The sequence below is a fragment of the Myotis brandtii genome, unplaced genomic scaffold (assembly GCF_000412655.1).
Source record: "Myotis brandtii unplaced genomic scaffold, ASM41265v1 scaffold933, whole genome shotgun sequence".
NCBI lineage: Eukaryota > Metazoa > Chordata > Mammalia > Chiroptera > Vespertilionidae > Myotis > Myotis brandtii.
In genome coordinates this window covers 201809-226352 of record NW_005371850.1, presented here as the reverse complement: position 1 = coordinate 226352, position 24544 = coordinate 201809, and the positions used below count along the sequence as shown (strand labels likewise).

At 39.2% G+C, this 24544-nt stretch overlaps 1 protein-coding gene and 1 long non-coding RNA gene across 3 annotated transcripts in view; both read left to right on the top strand.

Moving 5' to 3' along the window:
* LOC102255279 (enhancer of polycomb homolog 1) overlaps positions 1-24544 on the top strand; it is a 93839-nt gene that overhangs the window by 12022 nt on the left and 57273 nt on the right. The gene's annotated exons all lie outside the window — the stretch shown is intronic.
* Positions 1-24544, top strand: part of LOC106724702 — a 38019-nt gene that overhangs the window by 4192 nt on the left and 9283 nt on the right. The window contains exons 2-3 of the long non-coding RNA XR_001360544.1: positions 2010-2012; positions 23590-23660. This is a non-coding gene — a long non-coding RNA (uncharacterized LOC106724702). The remainder of the gene's footprint in view (positions 1-2009; positions 2013-23589; positions 23661-24544) is intronic.

Genomic DNA, 24544 nt, shown 5'->3' with positions numbered 1-24544 from the left:
ATCTTAGGCCCAATCCCCCGGGGAGCAGGCCTAAGCCAGCAGGTGGTCATCCCCCGAGGGGTCCCAGACTGCGAGAGGGCACAGGCCGGGCTGAGGGACATCCCCCCCCCCTCCCGAGTGCACAAATTTTTGTGCACCGGGCCTCTAGTATAATAATGTTTTTCTAGGGTTACTCAGAAAATATGAAGAAGGAAAAGAAGATTGAGGTAGATTATCATGATAATAGATCTTGGGATCTAAACTGGCTAAGCAGGGGCAAAAAGACAACAGGTAGCTGATGAAAAGTGGGGAAGTAGTAGAACTCAATGGAACAGAGAACTCTATGAAATAGCTTTGTTGGACTAGGTGAAACTAAATGGGGAGGGTAGTTAATGAATGAGATGTTTGAATTTAGATTTTAGAGGTGGCACAATTATTAGTGAAAACAAGATCTAGAGTATAACCACAGGAGTGGTGACTGAGGTAGAGAAAAGAGAAAAGATTAGTGTGGGTGAGAAGGTCATGGTACTAGATGTATGTATCATCCATACAGATATTGCCACTAAGAATGATACCAGAAATGTAGTAGTAGTTGAAAAGACTGTGAGCTCTGTGACCAAGAGAGTGTATATGACAACTTTAGGGGGAGAGGCTGGTGTATGAACTTCTGAAGGGTTATGATTTTTGAAAGGACAACAATAAAAGAACTAGCAATGGAAAGGGAAGCAAGAGGATAAACACTTAACCCATCAGTTAGTATGTGAGACATGGGAAAATAAATGGTTTCTGCTCAAAAGGGCTATAGTATAGGGAGTACTGTTTTTAGAAGACACTGACAGGCTTCAGGTCGGGCAAGAAAATGAGGGAATATTAAAAGAAGTTGAGAGGGAAACCAAGATGGCAGTGTAGGTAAATGCTGGTACTTGCTGCCTCCCACAACCACATCAAAATTACAATTAAAATACAGAACAGCCATCATTCAGAACCACCTGAAAGCTGGCTAAATGGATGTCCTACAACTAAGAAGTAAAGAAGAAAGCACATTGAGACTGGTAGGAGGGGCAGAAGCATGGAATGGGCTTGGCTGGCACCCACATGAGCTTTTTTTTAAATCCAGAGGGAGATTATTCCTACTGAGGCCACCAGGGGGAGTAAGGGGTCCCAGCTCCACACCTAATTCCCCACCCAGGGCCCCAGAGCTGGGAAGAGAAGTCCCTGTAACTTTGGGCTATAAAAACCAGTGGGGATTGTGGCTAAAGGACAGGGAAGCTGCTGGAGACTCGGGTGTTCCTCTAACAGGACCGGGCCCAAACTTATTCGGACTTGCTTCCTCTGAGCTCCAGCGAGCCAAGAGGCATTGGGGGCCCAGACACATCTGGGAGAAACTAGATTGTCTGGCATTAGGGCAGGAACTTGGGGGCCCCTTTCTACCAGACAGAGGTGCTTGCAGGGGTCATTGTTCCTAGGCTGAGACCTCCCCTGTCCCAGAGCTGACTGGCAACCATATCTCAGTCCCCATCAACCTGGAGCACACTGTTCCACCCTGGTGATTCCCTGAGACCCCGATCCATCCAGTTTGCAGCACTACCCAAGTAGCAGCTTTTCCATATGAATGGCCTGTCCTTACTCAGGCTTCAGACTTAGCTAAAATTCTCTCAAAGAAGCTGCAGCTGGTGACAGTGTGTCCCAAACCTATCAAAGGCCCAAGACTCAGCACTAGCACCAGCCTGCCTTGCTTCACAGCTGGGCCTTGCCTGGGCACTTTCAAACCCGATACAAATAGGAGGAAGCTGCAGATCTCTCCGTAGCTCCTGCTGAGTGGCACCAAGCAGTGGCTGACTTTGCACCTCCCTGGAAAACCAAGAGCCGTGCTCCTGGTGGACAGCTTCAGACCATAGCAGATTACAACTCTACACATCCACAAGCAACACACTCAAGGGGCAGACTCGGAGAGCACCATAGCCCTACTGAAGCAAGTCCTGCTCCATAGGGGTGTCTCCTGCGTAGCAGCTCTCCCACTGTAGTCACAGATGGTCCTCCCAGCCAATTGGCCTGGATGTCAATTCCTCCCAGTGACACCAACAGCAATCAAGCCTTAACTACAAGACTGTGCACACAGCCCACAAAGGTGCACCTAGAGTGCCCAGCTCAGGTGACTGGGGAGACTGAGCCACTGGGCCCTACAGGACGCCTGCTACACGAGGCCACTCTACCAACTCCAGGAGACATAGCAGCTCTACCCAATACATAGAAACAAACACAGGGAAGCAGCCAAAATGTGGAGACAAACATATCACAAATGGAAGAAAGCAAATTAATTGACACAGTTCAAAACCACAGCTATACATTTACTTAAGGGTCTTCATGAGACCTTCAAGAGACTTAGTGAGACTTTAAAGGATATTAGTGAGAATGTCAAAGACATGAAAAAGGACCAGTCAGAAATTAAGCATACACTAACTGAAATGAATAATTTACAGGGATTCAACAGTAGAAGATTCCAAGAATCAAATCAATGATTTGGAATATGAGGAAGCAAAAGACACCCAAGCAGAAGAGCAAAAAGAATCCAAAAATAGGAAGATAGTATAATGAGCCTCTGGGAGAACTTCAAGTATACCAACGTTCACATTATGGGCGTTACAGAAGGAGAAGAAATAGAGCAAGATATTGGAAACCTATTTGAAGAAATGTCAGAAAACTTACCCTACTTGGTGAAAGAAACGCAGAGAGTCCCAAACAAGAGGAACCCAAAGAGGCCCAGACCAAGACACATCACAATCAAAATGCCAACGGCTAAAGACAAAGACAGAATCTTAAAAGCAGTTAACTACCTACAAAGGAGTGCCCATACAACTGTCAGCTGATTTCTCAACAGAAACTATGCAGGCCAGAAGGGAGTGGCAAGAAATATTCTGTGATGAATAGCAAGGATTTAACAAACAAGATTACCCAGCAAAGCTATCATTTAGAATTAAAGATTAGATAAAGAACTTCACAGACAAGAAAAAGCTAAAGGAGTTCATCACCAACAAAGCAGTATTACATGAAAAGTTGAAGGGTATTCTTTAAGAAGAGGAGGAAGAACAAAAATAGGAACAATAAAATTGCAATAAATACATATCTATCAACAATTGAATCTAAAAACCAAAATAAACTATTAAGAAATCTAATAAACAGAATAAACTGGTGAATAAAATAGAATCAGAGGTATGGAAATGGAACATACTTACAATTCTCAGAGGGAAGGGGGGGGGGCGGGAAGAGATTAAGCAAAGATCTTATATGCATACCTATACAGTACTATCTATGAGCACAGACAATAAATAGGGTGGTGAAGACCTGGGGCAGGGCAGGAACTGGGTAGAGGGTAGGAACTGGAGGGGAAAAAGAGGGACATCTGTAATACTCTCAACAATAAAGACTTTTAAATAAAATAGAATAAAAAAAGAATGCAATAACATATCTAGAAAAAAGAGAAAAGTTGAGACCATAAAGAGGAGTTTACTGATCATATCTTTATTCTAGAGAACAGAATGGAAGAGTTTGGGAAGGTGAGGAAAGAGAAAAATGGATCAGACTGGGAATATTGAGATGAGAATGGTGATAAGAGCCAGGGTGATGCAGTTAAGTCTTGAATTTTATTGGTAATGGATATTAAGAATGATGGGGTTTATCCAGTCAAACTCAGATGCACAGACAGTTCAAGATACCTTTCTACCAGATATTCTGAACTGTACTGGACCATTCCTGCAGCTAGAGATATAGTACCTGTAGGAAGTTCAACCCCACTAGATAGAAACTGGTGGCTCTGTGAACTCCAAGGAGTATCACTCCTGCTGCACAGTTGTATAAATGCCTTTACAATGAAGGATCTTTATACAGCATACTTGTTTCAGAACCTTTGGGGTTGCTATTGAATCTCTGCGAACTCTCCCTCCTCTACTGTAGTTCTCAACAGCAACAGAGACTATACCATTGTATACTGGGTATGTGAGGGGAGATGGGCAGATATCTCTCTTTAGGTTCTTAGGTTAAGAGTAATTTGTATTTGAGAAGCTGTACTTACAGAACTACATCTGAGAAGGCTCAATGTACTTGAATCCAATGTCACTCTCAGGACATTCTGGAAACTTTGAGGATGCTTTTAATTGTCACAATTTAGGGAAGATACTGTTGGGGCCAGGAACGGTGTAAGTTCCACCATGAAAAGGATTGTCCTGCAAAAACAAAGAATCACCCACATAACTTTTGACTATCCCATAGAATATCCCAGTAGGTGAAATTTGATGTAAATCAAGGCATTTGGATCTATGAATTCCTGTTAAAAGATTAGGATGCCCTCTTTATTCTGAAATGTTTATAGTTTCTTCTTAACTGGTCTCCCCACTCCATAGTTTTCAGATTTCTAAACCCTTCAAAGTTATCAGGGTGTTATTTTAAATATGTGAGTCTGGTTATTACTTTGATATCTAAAGATTCTTAAATTGTTTATTTTTGTGGGAGAATAAAATGCAAAAACTTCTTAATGGGCTTTAATGTCCTTGGCCTTTGTATCCCAACTTTCCCTTGACTTTCCTTAAGCCCTGTATTACTTATTTATTGCTGCATAACAACTTACTCTCAAATTTAGCAGTTTAAGACAAAAAACATTTTCTTGTGTCACACAGTTTCTGAGGTCTGGGAGTCTCAGAGCAGCTTATCTGGATTAGAGTGGCCCAGGTTCCTTCACAAAGTATTAAGGGCTGCAGTCTTCTAAAGGCTTGAGCTCAATCACATAATTGCTAGCAACTTCAGTTCCTTTTTGACTGGAAGCCTTTCTTCATGAGCTTCTCCATTATTGTATCAGTGTTATCACAGCATAGCAGCAGGCTTCACCCTAAGGGAGTAATACAGAAGACAAGAGAGGGCACTTAGGACAGAAACTACCGTCTTTTATGACCTAATTAGAGGCCTGGTGTACGAAATTCGTGCACTCGAGGGGGTCCCTCAGCCTGACCAGCACCCTCTTGCAGTCCGGGGAGTGGGCCTAAGCCGTCCGTCGGACATCCTTAGCGCTGCTGTGGAGGCAGGAGAGGCTTCAGCCACCGCCTCTGCCACTGCACTCGCCAGCTGTGAGCCTGGCTTCTGGCTGAGCAGCGCTCCCTCTATGGGAGCACACTGACCATCAGGGGGCAGCTCCTGCTTTGAGCATCTGCCCCCTAGTGGTCAGTGCGTGTCATAGCTACCTGTCGTTCCACCGTTTGGTCGTTTGCATATTAACCTTTTATATAGGATTTTGTAAGCTACATACCTTCACTTCTGTCATATGCTATTGGTCATATAAACCAACCCTGGTAAAAATGTAGGAGGGAACTACACAGGCAGTGAATGCCTTGAGATAGGGATCATTGGAGGCTGGCTACCACAATCTCCACATACAGAATATTTTCATGTGGAAATATGAAAATATTTCCTCCCCAAATCCACCAAAGTCTCATCCCATTACAGTATCAGGTCACAGTCCAGAATATCCAAATTGGATTCAGGTACAATGAGGCTTCTCAGATGTAGTTCAGTAAGTACAGCTTCTTAAATATAAATTCCTCTCAACCTAAGAACCCAAAGAGAGGTATCTGCCCATCTCCCCTCACATACTCAGTATATATAATATTAGGTTAGGCTTAGGATAATTGTTTTTTTTTTAATTGTTTTATTGTTTAAAGTATTACAAAGAGTATTACATATGTCTCCTTTTTTCCCTGCCCCCCAACCCTCTCTGGCCTTCCCACTGCAGTTTGACAATCAGTTTGAGGCAGCTCTGCCTCTGTATCTATTATTGTTCAAAAGTTTGTAATGGTCTTTATTATCCATGAATGAGTGAGATCATGTGGTATTTTTCCTTCATTGACTGGCTTATTTCACTTAGCATAATGCTCTCCAGCTCCATCCATGCCGTTGCAAATTGTAAGAGTTCCTTCTTTTTTACAGCAGCATAGTATTCCATCGTGTAGATGTACCACAGTTTTCTAATCCATTCATCTACTGATGGGCACTTAGGCTGTTTCCAGATCTTAGCTATGGTGAATTGTGCTGCTATGAACATATGGGTGCATATATCCTTTCTGATTGGTGTTTTTGGTTTCTTGGGATATATTCCTAGAAGTGGGATCACAGGGTCAAATGGGAGTTCCATGTTTTGTTTTTTGAGGAAACTCCATACTGTCTTCCATAGTGGCTGCACCAGTCTGCATTCCCACCAGCAGTGCACAAGTGTTCCTTTTTCTCCACATCCTCTCCAGCACTTGTCGTTTGTTGATTTGTTGATGATAGCCATTCTGACAGGTGTGAGATGGTACCTCATTGTTGTTTTGATTTGCATTTCTCGGATGATTAGTGACTTTGAGCATGTTTTCATATGTCTCTTGGCTTTCTGAATGTCCTCTTTTGAAAAGTGTCTATTTAGGTCCTTTGCCCATTTTTTGATTGGATTGTTTATCTTCCTTTTGTTAAGTTGTATGAGTTCCCTATAAATGTTGGAGATTAAACCCGTATCGGTGATAACATTGGCAAATACGTTTTCCCATGCACTGGGCTTTCTTGTTGTTTTGTTGATGGTTTCTTTTGCTGTGCAGAAGCTTTTTATTTTGATGTAGTCCCATTTGTTTATTTCCTCTTTAGTTTCCAATGCCCTAGGAGCTGTATCGGTGAAAGGATAATTGTTATAAAACATTCCTATTCAAAGGAAGACAGAAGGTAGGGGGGGGGCAGGAGGCACAAGGGTACTGTGCCTACTGGTATATAGCATTTCTGAAATCCAGTCAGGCAACTGATGGTAGTTTCTTGGTTAAGCATCATTTCCTGGAGATAATTCACCAAAGGCTCTCAGCTTTGCCCTTTGTGCATTTGGTTCTACCTTCTATTCAGCTTTTCCTTTTCCATTAAAGGTAGAACATGTTTGTTACTGAGTTTTCTTAGCTTACTTCCTGCCAAAATTTTTGGACTCTGAAGGCCTCTTTTTATTTTGTATCATCTCTGGTCTCTCAGTTCAAGCTGGCAATGTTCCTGAATATATAATTCTTTTAAAAAACTTTGTGAGTCCTCTTATGAATTTTATTGAGATCTATTCCATTAGTTGGAAAGCCATACCCATAAGTGCCTTTGAGATAAGCCTTTCACTGCCTTGAGCTTCTGCTGGAGACAACACCCTTAAGCTTTCTAAAATTTAGCTTCATTGTTTGATTGAGAAAATCTTTGATGCACATAATCCTCTTCAGCAGGCCTTTTGTCTGCTGAAGCACCATCTGTGATCTTTCTGAAATCTTAGAAGATTTTTAGTTACTCCCTTGCTTAGTTTTTTAGACCATGTTTTTTTGTCAGTACCCTCCATTTGATCGTGGCTCAGAATCCATTGCTAAATTTTAGCATTGTTTGCAATCGAGAGAGACTACAAATTTTCAAAATCAAGTCCTGGGTCCTCATTTTTACAATATATATCACATAAACAAGGCAGTGCTTTCAAGTTTCTGGTTGAAAATCACCTTAGCCAGATAACACAATTCATTAGGTAAATTTCTACTTTTCACATAACTACTAAAGGTAACAGTGCTACTAAATTTTCTGCCCTCACCTGTAGCTTTATAAAATACCTTAAGGCTTTCATTAATAGCTTCTTCACTAATATTGTCCTCAAAGGCCATGATCTAGTTCCAAAGCCATCCCAACAATTTAGATTTGTGACAAAGTGAGGACTCTCAGTACCAACATATGTGTTAGTAATCTATTGCTGCATAACTACTTATCTCTAATTTATCAGCTTAAACACATCAATCTCAGAGTTTCTGAGGATCAGGAATCTGAGTGGTTCTGCTCAATAAACTGTTGTACTTAATGTCTTAGTTCCTCACCTCTGCCTTTGCTTATACCGCCCCTCTTTACCCCTAATGTCTTTCCTGTATTCACTCAACACACTTCTGTTTGCTGTCAACTTTTATGAAGACTTTTCTTGGCTTGCCCTTTTTAAGCCCTATGACAGCATCCACACTTTAAGAAAATTTATGTTGCTATGAAAAAAGCTCATAGATTTATTGAATTTTGAGTCCCTTCTGCAGTTGCCTTGGCAGTGCCAGATCAAATGATTTCACAGGCTGGACATTCCCACCCTTGCTTTATATGATGATTTCTTACAAGACCTTTCAAAGCAGAAACAGTGTTGTAACTTAAAAGATAATATTGTTCTGGTACAAATGTTTCTTTAATAAATGTTTAAATAGTTATGGAAAATATAGGTACTTTATGATTATTTGGGTTTGAAAAATGAGAATCAGATACCTGTTTGAACTTTTGGAATAAGGCTAATAAAGTAGGATTTAAGCTGTGCTTTTTGTAAGATTGGGAAGGATGTGACATTCTAATAATTTAAGCCAGAAAAAATTTCATGGCATTCCCAAAATTATGTTTTGTGAAACACTGTGCTAAAAGTATGTGTATTGTGTTAACAAACATTTATAAACTTATGAAGTATAATGCTAAATAGTATATTATGGAGTCCACAGATATCTTGTCCTTCAAGGGGCTTATACTTCATATGGTAAGTAGACCATGATCTGGGACAATCCTTTTAAGTCCAAAGGGACTTAAAAAGGTAGATTAGAAATATCTATTTTTACTTTGGGTAGTTTATGTAATCAATATAAGTAAAATCATGTAAAACCAAAATTAGTTATTTTACTCTAAGGTTCTTATATTAAAATTCCTTTTTTCTGATCTTAAAGTGTTAATGAAAATCAAGATTTTGGTTGCAATTACCTTTTTATTACCTTGAAGTTTTCTTTTCATCTACTGTAAGTGACATCTTTACACTTTATATGAGAATCCTATATGAATTCTCCCCCATAGTAAGTTTTTCCTTTGTAATGTAATTTCAATAAAAGAAAAGCAATCTTTTTTTCTGTATACCAGGAAATGTCATAGAATCAACTCTATAAAAATATATTCCTAGATTCCTTTGTATTGTGTTTTTAAACACACTATTTAAAAACATCTTGTTGAACTCTTATCTTTTATCTCAACTTTTATGCTATGATTTTGTAGCATACACTTCAGAAATTTCTGCTAACTTTTGTAGTGATGAGAAATGTTTTGTTTTTCTTGGGATGGGGCAGAATAAGAAATGCTTATGATAGAATTAACATTTTTCCTGGTCTTTATATTTTTAGGTTTGGATTTTTCATATAAAATTCTTAATTCTTATTTATATCTAAAACTCATTTTTCATGGATGCCTAATACTTTGTATCACTAACAAGAAATCAATTAAATAACTATAATGTTTCTTTATTTCTGGGCTCAGCTAAATTAAATCCTCTCTGGAATAAAACTTAAATTTGGATTTAAAAACATCTGCAATTTCTAAGATTCAGATCTAGGAAATTTTTACCAGGTAGCCTGCCTTATCATTTGAAAAATAATGGAATATAATCTAATGTTTACTGTATGAAGTGACATGAAACAAGATGACCAATATTCCTAATATATGTGTATTTTCTAAAAGTATTACTGGGGCCTGTTAAGAGTCATTCTTGTGGTATAAATATGTAGCATATTGGTGTTATGCTGTTAAAGTGTCTTATATACTAGACCTTACTATATAGTCTGGCCATACCTTTTTTTTTTTTTTTTAACGGTAACTAACATTTAAAATTTTATTTATCATTAGTAAAATTTAATGACTAGTAAAAGCAGTGTCTGACTATTTTTTTTCAAGAAAAATGATCTTAATTAAAATAATGTTACATGCAGTAAACATTAATATCTCAATAAATGATTTTAAATATAATGTTACATGCAATAAACACCAACTATTCAAGAAAAATGACCTTACATATAATAATATTACATGCAATAAACATTGATATTTCAAGAATAAAAGTATTTTAAGTGTAATAATATTACCAAAACTGTGCTAACATAGTATGATATCACAAAAGTTGTAGGAAATATTAAAAATCTTCAAATAACAGGATTACTTCTATTATTTTCTAGCATATCCCCTCCCTCCCTTGCTCTGTTTTTGTTCATCAGTTTCCATTGTTCATTATATTCCACAAATGAGTGAGATCATATGATATTTATCTTTCTCTGACTGGGTTATTTTGCTTAGCATGATGCTTTTAAAGTCTATTTTGTCAGATATGAATATTGCTACTCCAGCTTTTTTTTTCTTTTCTGTTTGCATGGATAATTTTTTCCCCTCCCTTCACTTTTATCCTGTGTGTGTCTTTTGTTTTGAGGGGGGTCTCTTGTAGACAGCATATAGTTGGGTCGTTTTTGTATCCATTCAGCTACACTACACATTTGATTGGAGAATTTAATCCATTTACATTTAGGATTATTATTGAGAGGTATTTATTTATAGCCATTTTAATTCTGTATGGCTAGGTTTCTCTCTCTGTTTCTTCTCCTCAGCAATCCCTTAGAGCAGTCCCTTTAGCATTTCTTGTAATGCTGGCTTGGTGGTGATGAACTCCTTTAGCCTTGTTTTGTGTGGGAAGCTCTTTATTTGACCGTCTATTTTGAATGATAGCCTTGCCGGATATAGTAATCTTGGTCTCAGATCGTTGCTTCCTGTTACCTTGAATATTTCATGCCATTCCTTTCTGGCCTATAGAGTTCCTGATGAGAAATGAGGTGTCAGCCTTATGGGAACTCCTTTGTAGATAAGTTTTCTCTTGCTGTCTTTAAGATTTTCTCTTTGTCTTTAATTTTTGGCATTTTAATTATGATGTGTCTGGGTGGGGGTCTGTTTGGGTTATCTTATTTGGGTATTCTTATTTGGGGTTCTCTGTGCCTCCTGAACTTGTGTGACTTTTTCCTTTACCAGATTAGGGAAGTTTTCTACCATTATTTCTTCAAACATCTTCTCTATTCCTTTCTCCCTTTTTGCTTCTTCTGGCACACCTACTATTCTAATATTGTTATGTTTCACATTGTCCCACAGCTCCCTTAAGCTGTCCTCCTGTTTTTTTAATTTTTTTTTCTTTTTGGTTCTCTGATTGAGTGATATTTTCAACTCTGTCTTCTAATTCACTGATTCAATCCTCAGCTTCCCCTAATCTGCTGTGTTTTCCTTCCAATGTGTTCTTTATTTGTGTTATGTCAGTCTTTATCTCAGACTGTTCTGTTTTCATAGTTACTGTATCTTTTTTCATACTGTTGAGCATTTTTACCATCATTACTCTGAACTCTGTTTCAGATAAATTTCTTATACCTGCTTCATTTATTCCTTCTTCTGTAGAGTTCTCTAGTTCTTTCATTTGGGGGTTGTTTCTTTGTCTCCCCATTTTGGTTGTCAGTTTGGATTTGTGACTATGTTTTCAGTAGATCCTCTATACCTCTCTGTCTCTAGTGCAGGGCAGTGTTAAAGGCTGTTTCTGACTAATTGGATCAGGTAAAGTCTCAAAGCCTCCAGAGACCGCCTCTGTCTACAGACTAATAGTATTCTGACTTGAGTTGCCCCCAGGCAATCGTCCTCAGGTGAGGCAAGAGTTTTTTCCAACAGGGTGGGGCAGTTGCTTCTGCCTGGAGACTAATTGTTACTTTTAATATCTTAAGTAGCCTCAGGCCAAGGTGTTTTCCAATAGGGTGTGTCAACTGTCTTTTCTCCCAGGCAAGGCAGATGTCTATGTGGGAAAGATGTCCTTTACTATGTGAGGGAATGACTCAGGCCAGGAAACATGGAGTGCCTGCCTTCTGAGCTCTATCTCCTGAGTCCCTAGTCCTGGGTTCTGCTCTCACAGCTCCAGTCCACTTTACCCTCCCTCTGCCAGAGCACAAGGTGGGTGGCTCCACAGGGCATTTTTGTGTGCTGGCCCTTTAAGAGGGTGCCTGAACTTTCAGCTGCTACTCCCTGGCAGACAGCACCCCACTGCTTTTCACAGTTAGTTGTTATGTGAGTACCCTCCTCAGTTTGGTGCTCTCTGCTGGGGAGCCTAGCTTTGGGATTAGATACCAGAGTTCTCAGTGGAACCCATTTTCCCCCCACAGCTAAGATATCTCTCAGGGACTTCAGTTGTTGTCTGTGGGTGCCCAGCCAGCCCTTTCGTGCCTCCGCCCCTCCTACCAGTCTCTATGTGGTCTCCACCTTTGGTCCTTGGGTATCAGGGTTCTCTCCTGTGAGTTTTCCATTGACTATTCAGGAAGACTTTCCGTATTTCAGTCCGAATTCCAGCTTGTTCCTGGGAGCATGTCCATGTAGCATCCTCCTACTCTGCCGCTGCCCATACCTCCTTTTGATTGCTCCAATTCCTTCCAAGTTTTCTCCAACCACGGGATTATTTCTTGTTTATTCCTATGTACTAAAATATTCCTCTACAAGTTGGTTTAGTAACCTCTTACTGATCCCTTAGATCTCAGTTCAAGATATCTACCCATTAGGATAAGTCTGTTACATGCTCCAATAATAATCATATCTTAGCAATTACTGTTTAAACTTCCTTTTTATTTATGTGGTTATTTGCTTAGTCTTTACCATCTGACTCTAAACTCCAAGTACCTTTAGCTTCAGAACTTAATGTTTCCATTATTTGTTGAATGAATGGCTAGATTTGCCTGTTAATTTATTCATATGAAATTTTTTTTTCTAAAGATGGGCAAAATAAGAAATGCTTATGATAGAATTAACATTCTTTTTTTAAAAATATATTTTATTGGTTTTTTACAGAGAGGAAGGGAGAGGGACAGAGAGTCAGAAACATCGATGAGAGAGAAACATCGATCAGCTGCCTCCTGCACACCCCCCACTGGGGATGTGCCCGCAACCACGGTACATGCCCTTGACCAGAATCGAACATGGGACCTTTCAGTTCGCAGGCCGACACTATCCACTGAGTCAAACCGGCTAGAGCAGAATTAACATTCTTAATGATAGACTGGGCTTACCTGTTAATCTATTCATAAATAATGCTTATGATAGAATTAACAGCTTAATCTGTTCCAGAGCTGTGTTTAAAAATTAGGAGCATAATTCCCACTGTAATTTAGTGGGACAATGATTATTCCATTAAATTCTTTTACCATGTTATTTCTATGTGATTAGACACATCACTTAACTGCTAGATCTTAGTTTTATCATTTGTAGAAGGAACTTGAACTACTTGATCTATAAGCTTTTTCTGACTCAGATGTTCAGTGGCGTTCAGGGTTTCTCTAATTATGAGACAGTATAGGTAAGGCTGTGCTATAAATATACAATCCTAAAATATTAGTGGCTTTATAACAAATTAATTCCTAACACTGCATTGCCCATAGAGTTAATTTGGGGGTTCTGTTCTACATGACCTCACTCCAAAATCCAGCTGACAGAGCATCCTCCATCCTGAACATTGATGGACACTGTAATAGAGGAAAGAGTCTGGAATTTTTCATATCTTGTATCAGTTATTCAAATTATCTGTTCAGAAGTTACCTATCACCTCAGCTCAAAACTCGATGGCCAAAATAAGTCTTATGGCTCCACCTAACAACAATAGAACCAGGAAGTATAATCTATCCTGATATATAAAAACCCTGGGTCCGTCACATCTGCAATGACCAGGAGGCTCGACCAACCAGAGGCCAGCGCTGACTGCTATGGCTTCAGGCACTGTGACCCAGCACTGACTGCTGAGGGGTCTGCAAATCAGGCCCTGAGAAAGGCCTAAAGAGAGAAGCAGGGTCTCATTCGTAGCCTCGATGGCAGCTGTTGATCAGCACTTGCCTCTCTCTTTAGCTCCAGGCCTGGTCAGCAGCCGCACCTCTATTTCTCTCCAGGCCTTTACCAGGGCTGCTGATCAGTCCCACCTTTCTGATCAGGCGCTGTGGGTAGGCCCAGAGACACTGACTGGCATAGAAACCGACCAATCAGAACCAAATCTGGGTCAACTGTGAGGAGCCAATGGCTGCCTAAGAGGCGGGGGCTTTTGACACTGACTAGCATAGAAACTGACCAATCAGAACCAAATTGTCCGGCAGAGAAGGGCAGTTGGGGGCGAGATCAGGCCTGCAGGGGAGGGCAGTTGGAGGCCAGCAGGCCAGCAGGGAAGGGCATTTGGGGGCGAGATCAGGCCGGCAGAGGAGGGCAGTTGGGGGCAACCAGGCCGGCAGGGGAGAGCAGTTGGGGGGAACCAGGTTGGCAGAGGAGGGAAGTTGAGGGGGACCAGGCCTGCAGGGGAGGGCAGTTGGGGGCCATCAGGCCAGCAGGGAAGGGCAGTTGGGGGTGATCGAGCCAGCAGGGGAGCAGTTAGGTGTTAATCAGGCTGGCAAGGGAGCAGTTACGAGGTGATCAGGCTGGCAGGCAGAAGTGGTTAGGGGCAGTCGAGCAGGCAGGCAGGCGAACGGTTAGGAGCCAGCAGTCCTGGATTATGAGAGGGATGTCCAACTGCCGGGCCGAAACCGGCAGTTGGACATTCCCTGAGGGGTCCCAGATTGGAGAGGATGCAGGCTGGGCTGAGGGATACCTGTGCCCAGTGCACAAGTTTTGTGCATGGGGCCTCTAATATATATATAAAGCCAGTGTCGTGATGACCAGTATGACCAAACGACTGGTCACCATGAGGTGCTTTGAGCACCTCTCGGTCCCTCCCCCATGGCCCACAGGCTCCGATCGCAGCAAGGCAGGCAGCAGGTGGGCCTCTAGTTCTACCATATGACCAGAAGGCAAAGAACAAAAATATTTGGCAAACAGCACAGTGACAGATCTGCCCTCTGGTCATCCAAAGGTTTGGATCATTTTCCTTCCCACAGACAAAATTGTCTCATCTCCTCCCCAGTGAATCCAGCATAGAAATACCAGTTAAATAATATCAAACTTCCTCAAAGTTGATTGCTCTTTTCTTAGTCAAAGACCTTGATTTTTTAAGAGTCTCATGCTCTACCGACTGAGCTAGCCGGGCACCTAAGACCTTGATTTTTTTAATTTATGGCTTGGATTGAGCAGGAGTCTTCAAATAACTATAAGTCCACAAATTTTTGGATTCTTTTCATTCCTGCTTACTAACGGGTCAGTTTTCAAAATTTTTTATTTATTGTGGAGCAGCTAACACACTATTTTAATGTTCAGGGGTTTTTTTTTTAACCTCGTCTAGAGCTTGAGATTTGTTAAATGCATTATCTCCTTTTCAAGTCATCATAACTGACTTTTACCAATATTTTGTGCTGCCTAATATGAATTGCATCCTTCCAGCTTTGGGGAATTTTCCTTGCTTCCTGGCCCCCAAACTAATGGCATATATTTTAGTCTTTGTGTTATAAAAGTATTCCATTTCTGGCATCAATTTATGTCAGTCAGGACAAACTAGATTATGATATGATAACAAACAACTTCAAAAGTTTATTTCTTGTTAATGTCATATTTTTTTCATGGGTTAGCTGGGAAACCAGGCTGATGCAGCTGTCAATATCTCAAACATGGTGACAGGTGGAAGGAGCATTTTGAAGGATTTCACATAATTTACCAGCAATTAAATACTCTGGTCCAGAAGTAACATAAGAAGCTTTGATTCACAGCTCATTGGCCAGAAATAGTCACCTGTGCCACCAGCCAGCCACAGGAGGGCCAGAAAAAGCACAGTTGTAATGTGTACCTGACAAAATCAGAAATAATTTGATGAACAGAATTAAAGACTACCTAGTAGACTTTCGGTATTCATCTTTGTGTATTGGGGAAAGAGGGTGAGGAAAAGAGGGTAGATAATTATTGTAGATTAAATCCTACAACTCCTTGCATTTGGACGATGTGCTAACTGTCCTCTCATTTTTAGAGGACATTTGTGAAGACAGATAACTTGAGTAGGCCATGTTTTATCTCTCCTGAGCTTAAGGTCTTTCATCTGTCCTTCACTATTAAAAAGTAAGTTTTTCATTCTGACCATGGTTTGTTCAGATTATAATAAAAATGTAAATAATCTCAATTACTTAGTAGCAGGCATATTTTGGTTGTCATGATCAGATTGACAGCCATTTATTACTGGAAAGTTAATTTGCCTTTATAGAGTTAAAAAAGCAGAGTTTGCTGCTTTGAAATGAGATTTTTATTAAGTACATTACTTATTCTTGTTTAGGTATAGAAGAATCATCCTTTCATTCTGACCCAATTTAATGCAACTCTTGAGATGATACAAACTTTTAGCATAGTTTACTTAACATTTTTATAAGAAACTTAAATATTATCTGGCAGACTCCAGACAATAAATAGGCTATCATATAAGAGTGTTTGTATGAGCCTAAAGACCTTTGCAAGAAGGAATATAATTTACTTTCTAAGTTTATAAATACCAGCTAAAGTGTGTTAGGATTAGACCTGAAACTGCTATAGGTATATTTTTCAAGTTTTGCAACCATTTGCCCTTTCTTCCCAAATAAAAGTTAGGCATTTTTCTTTCTTTTGTCATACCTACTTTAGGTAGCTTTAAAAGTTTTAAATTTTTCTGGTGAGTTATCTCTACCCATTGGGATGAAGTGTGTGGTATCAAATAATCTTTTAAATGAATTATTGCCACAGATTTAACTTGATCAGGAAAGCTGGGAGAACAAGGCTTCTTTATGACTGTATTGCATTTTTGCTTGTACTTTTAAAGTGTGTAGAAAGATCTCATTCTCTTGTAAAAGCTGAAAAAGTGACTGACCATAGTATGAATTTGTCATATAGACTTCTTGAGTTCTATAGTGAGATTTGATCATCTTCAGAGGTTAGGATTATTTTGTTAACAGTGTCAGTCTGCCAGTAAAAATGAATTGGAGGTTTAAAATGTGTTCTTTTGTAAGATTAATAGGAGAAATGATTTATTTTAAGAAAACACAGGATAAATTTGGAATTAGTTTTATTATTGATTCATATATAGCTATAGTAAAGTAGTTTATATTAATGCACCTTGGTATAACTTCACTTTTCCTCAGTGCAGCCTTATAACTTAGGAAAGCATTTTCTACCCATTACTAATAAGGAAAAATGGCTTAATTGGTTTCATTATTTTCATATGAAGAACTAATAAGTATGTACTAGGTACTGTGCTAAGAGGTGTACCTGCATTTCTTATCTCATTTTATCCCTATAATGGCAGTTACCTCATTTTACTAATAAGGATATTGATGTTTAGAGAATCTAAATTGCAGTTAGTAAACGGCAGAATTGGGATTCAATCTGGGTTTCTGGCATCAGAATGTGTGTTGTTAAATAGTATATCTTGTATATGTCTTCCTATTGAATACAGAGTATTCTAATAAAGTCAGATTTTATTTCTGTACAGTATGTTTTATATACAAGAAAATTTGTAGTACCAAATAACATTAAATTAATTAAAATAATTTGAAATTATGAAATATGATTTATTTTCATTCACTACTGTGTTAGTTACTTTAAATAAAAGGAGACTGAATTTGAGTAACTGAGGGAAACAAATATATAATTAAACAAGAACATATTGAGACTATGAGAAAGCTTTTTATTTTTTAGCCACTATACAATAACATACCTTCAGAAATTGCATGGGAAGTTTTATGGTTTTGATAAAACCAAGGGACTTGGTATTAGTTAAGAAAAGAAAGAAAATTTTGTAAGGTTATTTTTAGGTTTAGTCTGAAATGAATAATAAGAATATTGTATAAACTAGCACTTTTTCCTGCACCAGCCATGTGTAGTATTTTCCAAAGGTACCTTAAATGTATAAATCTTAGCATTCAGACAAATCCTAAAGGTTTACATTTTTTATGGTAAAACAAAATATTATTAATAAAAGCAGTGTAATAACAGCTAAGTCTTGATTGCTGCAATGACTGGCAAACATAATAGGAAAACATAATAGAAAAATCTGTTATTTTTGTAGAACCAGGGGATGGTCAAATTTAGTCTGACTTGAGACTTTGTTTCAACATTCTTAGTTCATCACATAGGCCCTTATTTCTCTGAGGTGGTAAATCAGTATCTTCTGACTTCTTTTATAGTAGAATATATATTAATTAAAAGCATATTTCCTTCTTAGAGGTTGTTACTAATTATTTCTGTAAAAAGATCATTTTGTTCCCACATTTGATAAATGTGGTGTTAAAAATACAAGTGTTGGAAGTCCAGGGAAAGAAGTAACAAATTTTAATATTTTTCTATTGTCCACTCAGCAAGATGAAATAATATCTATTAAAGAAAAGCATACTTTACCCTTTACTGAGAACCTCTGTACATGTGGGGATAATAGGCAATTAAGAGTATTTAGTTATACAGGGAAGCATATGTACCTGTGTAACTTGGCTTTTGTGTGCTACTTAATATTCCTCAGCTTCATCCTTCATATCCAGGATGCCTGGGTATCACCAGCAGGTTTATGAGCTCTAATCTAGTAAAGCACTCTAATGAGAATTCTGTTAAAAAAAAAAAAAAAGAAAAAAAAGAAAGGAAATCTGCTGTTACTTTCTAGATTTATCTGGTTGTATCTTCCCAGAGATCACTGTAACCATGATGCTATTGCTCATCTCTTAGCTGTTTAAAACTCCCTTATGCTTTTCTCTTAGTATTCTGAGTCCTCCTCTGAGTACCAACCAGAACTCAGCCATACATAAGGAAAGCAAAAGAAGATAAGGAAGAGGAATTAAGCAACAGTAGAAAGACCATGAGGAGTCAGACCTCAATCCAAATCCTACTTAGGGCAAGTGACTTAAACTTACTAAGCTTCACTTTCCCTATAAAATAGACATTATAATATATCTTTAGAATGTAGATTGTGTCTGGTAGAGTGTGAGCAGAGTGATCAAAACTTGTACTAAATAACTTAACTTCCCTCTTCTCTCTGTCATTTCCGCCATGTAAATAGTAGAGCATGCTTTAGTGTCTATCAAAGGTCCACCTTACCACAACCAGACTGCTGAGTCCCAAAAATTAAATAGCATAAATTACTATATATCAAGAGTGTAAACGTTTTGTAAAGAGACAGTAAATATTTCGGGCTTTGCAGGCTTTACAGTCTCTGTCACAACTACTCAACTCTGCTGTTATAGGGCATAAGCAGCTATGGACAATATGTAAGTGAATTAGTGTAACTATGCTAATAAAATTATTTACAAAAGCAGGTAGTAGGTGGAATTTGCCCCCAAGACTGGTTTTCCAAGCCCTAATCGGTATTATCTTTGCACAGAGATTTCATAGTTTAAATGCAATTTTCCTTTTTTAAAATGAACTTAGTGAAAGATACCTCAGTATGAGTTGAACAGTAGAGTCACAAGGTTGTTTTCCAAAATTAATATACTATTATTGTAGAAGATAATGGATTTTGTATACCACAGTTTAACATTACAACTTTGCTTTAATGCTTACCATACTTTTAAAAAATATATATATTTTATTGATTTTTACAGAGAGGAAGGGAGAGGGATAGAGAGTTAGAAACATCGATGAGAGAGAAACATCAATCAGCTGCCTCCTGCACACCCCCTACTGGGGATGTGCCCACAACCAAGGTATATGCCCTTGACCGGAATCGAACCTGGGACCCTTCAGTCCGCAGGCCTACGCTCTATCCACTGAGCCTAACCAGTTAGGGCAGTGGTCGGCAAACCGCGGCTCGCGAGCCACCTGCGGCTCTTTGGCCCCTTGAGTGTGGCTCTTCCACAAAATACCACGTGCAGGTGCGCACATACAGTGCGATTGAAATTTCGTGGCCCATGTGCAGAAGTCAGTTTTCAACCTGGGCGAGTCTATTTTGAAGAAGTTGCGTTAGAAGAAGTGGGGGGGTGTCGGTAGGGTGACAGGAGACACGGCGCAGGCGGGCCGTGGGATACACAGTGTGGGGAGGCGCGCACGATTCATGCATGAGATGAGTGAGCCAGTCAGTCAGCAGTCTCATTGTGCAGTGGTTAGTGCTAGTCGCGTCCACAAATAACGCGCAGGAGACAAAAGATAGACGAAACAAGTATACAAGACGAGTGTGGATGGGAGATTTGGAAGGGGTCGACCTCAGCGAACGTACCTCAATCAGATTGAGGACATTTTTAGCAAAGGCCAGCTTAGGAGTACCCTAATTAAGTTAATAACAATGTACCTACTTATATAGTTTAAGTTTAAAAAATTTGGCTCTCAAAAGGAATTTCAATCGTTGTACTGTTGATATTTGGCTCTGTTGACTAGTGAGTTTGCCGACCACTGGGTTAGGGCATGCTTACCATACTTTTTAATACTAAACAGTAAAGACTTGGTCTTACCAAAAATTTAGATAAGTTATACTAACAATGGTCAATGAATAATAACAAAAGATTGACTTTTGTATTCTCGTTTGGAAAACCATGGTGTGTTTTGGCTATGTAAAATTTATGAGGATTGCTCTGTAAAGAAACTACCCAATATTATTTATTCCTGTATGTGTATTTCCCAAAATTATTTAATCACAGAATTCCTTTCATAACACCTAATGATATCCCTATAACTACTATTCAGAGGACAGTAGTCTGAGACTATCTAGTTAAGATTGGGAAATTAAGAGCTGGAAACTTTAACTGACTTACGAAAGATCATGCAGTTTCTTGGCAGCAATTCTGGAAAAGGTACTTGAATCTTTTCCTCATGCTTATAGAGAGTCTACTTTTTCTTAAGTTTACTTTTGCTCTTAGCTTTTAAAAAAGCTATTATTTGAGCTCAAGCTGGTTTTGCTTAGTGGGTAGAGATTCGGCCTGTGGACTGAAGGGTCCCTGGTTGGATTCCCATCAAGGGCACTGACCTTGGTGTGCGGGAGGCAACTAATCAATGCGTCAGTCTCATATCAATCAATGTTTCTCTCTGTCTCTCCTCCTCCCTTCAATGGAAAAATATCCTCAGGTGAAGATTAACAACAACAACAAAAAAGCTATTGTTTGAAAATAATTTCAAACTTACAGAAAAGAAAAGGAGTATTACACCCGTATTTACCTATTATTAACATTTTGTGCCACTGCCTTTATGATTTTTTTTTCCACACACTTTCTGTCATTCCTGCACACATGTATTTTTTTTTCAAGCCATTTGAGAGTAAGTTGCCTATATCATGAACTTAAATATTTCAGTGGTGAGGGAGGGGTAATCTTTTTATGATGATGACATTTCTTAAGATCACAGTCCCTTTGATTTTTTTTTTTTAAATGGATATCATTTGGGGTTTGTCTGATGTTTTCTCAGTTAGATTTAGGTTTTGCATTCCTAGCTAGAATATTACAGAAAAGATGCCGTACTCTCATGGCATCACATCTGAAGGCACATATATCTATCTGTCCCTCAATAATAATGTTAATTTTGATCACCCAGTCAAGGTGTGGTCCAGTTTTCTCCACTGTATAGTTACTCGTTTTCCCTTGCAACTAATGAACAATCTGTGGGGAATATACATATTTTTGAGAGTCAATATAAATATAGTGAAGTTGTTTAGAGTTCATACAGCTGGGTTTGAATTCAGCTCTGAATGAACCTAGGCAAGTTTACTGATCTATGAAATAGAGAGGGTATTGCCACCTCTTTTTCTAGATGTGTGTGTAATAGTATTGTTTTAAGCTTTAAATGAAGCAAGATTTGTGAAACTCAAGCCTGGCATGTGATAAATGCTCAGTACATGTTAGCTTTTATTATTTTAATTCTAGAAAGATGAATTAATAGGCATTAATAAAGCCTAAGTGAAGTTATTAAAGCTTTATAACCCAAAGCTAAAAACGACTTCCAAAGTCATTTCTTCGAAGTATATTAAAATTTTATCCAAGATAAATGCCTTTTTAAAACAATTATTGAGGTTTTTCTTACGTTTGATGTTCTTCCCTACCTGTAGTGTCCTGCCCCTTCTGGTATGTATGAGAAGGGTAGTTTAGGAGTGAAAACCCTGTCAGGAATTTTTTTTTTTTTTTTGATTCTGGCTTGCTTGGTTTTCAATTTTATAAGGATTTTAATTGGGTCTTTATGAAATAGACATTTTAAAAATTACCCCTACTTGTTTTCTGTGTTACCATTGTGGTAGTATTACATAATAGTTGTGAAAGACTTTCTAAAAGAGGGGTGACATCTTAGTAGAATTATAAAGAACACAGAGATTTGTATGATTAAAGACAGGAAACATCACCAATAGGTGTTATAGAAAGTTATATGGCCAGAGTGTGAAATTCAGGGTGGAAAGTGGTAAGGGGTTGGACTGGAAGGATTAGGTAAAGCTAATCATGAAAGACCTTGTTTGCCATGCCAAGGAGTTTGAATTTTATCACAAAAGCAACAGAGAGCCAAGGATTAAGCATGACAGTGGCATGATCAAATTCTTTTAGACCACTGGCAGTAACTGCAGTAACTGTAGAAGGGAATTTGAGAATAGTATGCTTGGGTAAGAAGACTAGTTGCTGCCTGAACTATGACAATAGCATGAAAAAAATGAATGAAATCTAGAGGATCTGATGCCTAATTTAGAAATGGGGAAGTAGGAAGAAGGAGGTGGAAAAATTAAGGCTTCTAGCTTGGATGACTGGATATATGATGGTTCAATTAATTGTAATAGGTTAACAGGAGGAGGAACAGACTTGCAGAATCACCGGATGGGAATGTTGATGTTCTGAGAGAGCTATTTTTGGAACATATAATAAGAGATATTTTATACATGTGCCTAGAGTTCAGCAGAAATCTGGGCTAGAAATTAAGATTTCTTTATCTGGTCATCAGCATACAGGTGGTAATTAAAGCCATGATAGTGAATGAAATTGCAAGAGTGAATATGTACAAGGGCTAAGGACTTAAGACTTTTTACAGCTTTCATTTGTATTAGATCATCTAAACACTAGAGGCCCGGTGCACGAAATTTGTGCACTCGGGGGAGGGAGGTCCCTCAGCCCAGCCTGAGCCCTCTCGCAGTCCGGAAGCCCTCGGGGGTTGTCTGACTGGCAGCTTACATCCGCTCCCCCTAAGCCGTCAGTCGGACATCCTTAGGGCTGCCTCGGAGGTGGGAGAGGTTCCCACCACCACCGCTGTGCTCACCAGCTGTGAGCCTGGCTCAGGGCTTCTGGCTGAGTGGTGCTCCCCCTGTGGGAGCGCACTGACCATGAGCAGCTCCTGCGATGAGCGTCTGTCCCCTGGTGGTCAGTGCGCGTCATATCGACCTGTTGTTCTGCCATTCGGTTGATTTGCATATTAGCCTTTTATTATATAGGATCTTTTATTTCTAGAAGTTTCACTTTGCTCTTTTTTCTTTTATATATATTTTTATTTATTTCAGAGAGAAAGGGAAAGAGAGATAGAAGCATCAATGATGATGATGAGAGAGGATCATTAATTGGCTGACACCTGAATGCCCCCAATGGGGATCAAGCCAGCAACCCAGGCATATGCCTTTGACTGGAATCAAACCCAGGACCCTTCAGTCCACGGGCCGACACTTTATCCACTGAGCCAAACCAGCTAGGGCACACTTTGCTCTTTTCTATATCTTCTATTTATCTCCTTATTATGTTCATGCTTTCCTTTAAGTTCCTTAACATATTTATAATAACTGTCTAAAATTCTTGTCTGCTTTCAATCATTATTGGGTTTTTTTTAGTCTATTTATATTTCCCGATTTTGATTCCCACTTTCCTGCTTCTTCCTAGTAATTGCTAAGTGTCTAAATTTTTTCTTCTTTTAAAGAGCACCTTTACTTGGAAGACAGTTAAATTGCCTGCAGATCAGCTTTCAAGACTTGAATGTAAGCTCTGTTGGTATGGACTTATGGTGGCCTTTAATCTAGGACTATTTAGCCTTAATATCAAGGCATGGCCCTTCTGGGGTCTCTATTAACTGTACCAAATGTTCAAAAAGGTCTCATTGCTGTGTGGGATCAGAACTCTACCATCTCTCAATTCTTTGTTAGTGCTTGGACTTATTTAGCCTATAGCTTCCTAGTAGTTTGTTCTGTACTCAGTAATTGTTCTTGGACCAACCACTTGAAATCTCATTCTAAGTGTGCAGGGCACAGTATGCAGCTAAAGTGAGACCCCATGCACATGTTTGGGGCTCTTTATCTGGGCAATGCCCTTCTCTTTGATACACAGGTCCACAAAGTCCAGCCATTGCAGCCTCCCTAATCCCCGATCTGTTTCCCCAACTCAGTGAGACCACCATGCTCTGTTTAGAATCCCCTTCCGTTTACTATATATGATCCAGAAAGTTGCTCCAGGCAGAAAATCAGGGACATACATATTAGGGCTCTCTCCCTTCTCTCAGTGATCAAAATTCTGCATTGCCAATTGTCCAATGTTTGCAAACAGATGTTTCATAGACTTTGTCCGGTTCTTCCTTTATTTACAATGAAGAAAGGCACCTGGGACCGGGGCTTTGCTCCGGCAGCCAGCAGGCACCCAGGACTTGGGGTTCCCTCACAGCCCTGGCTTCGTCCAGAAGGACGTCCGATCTAATTAGCATATTATGCTTTTATTATTATAGACTAGTGCCCCGGTGCACAAAATCTGTGCACATTAAAGGGGAAATAATGAGAGGAAATATTATAATATTGCTATTTGCCCTTTCTCTATAATAGAAGTGTCAGAGATGAAAGAAAATTAGTAAAATGTATATGAAAATCTTCCTCCTGTCAGAGTCTGGG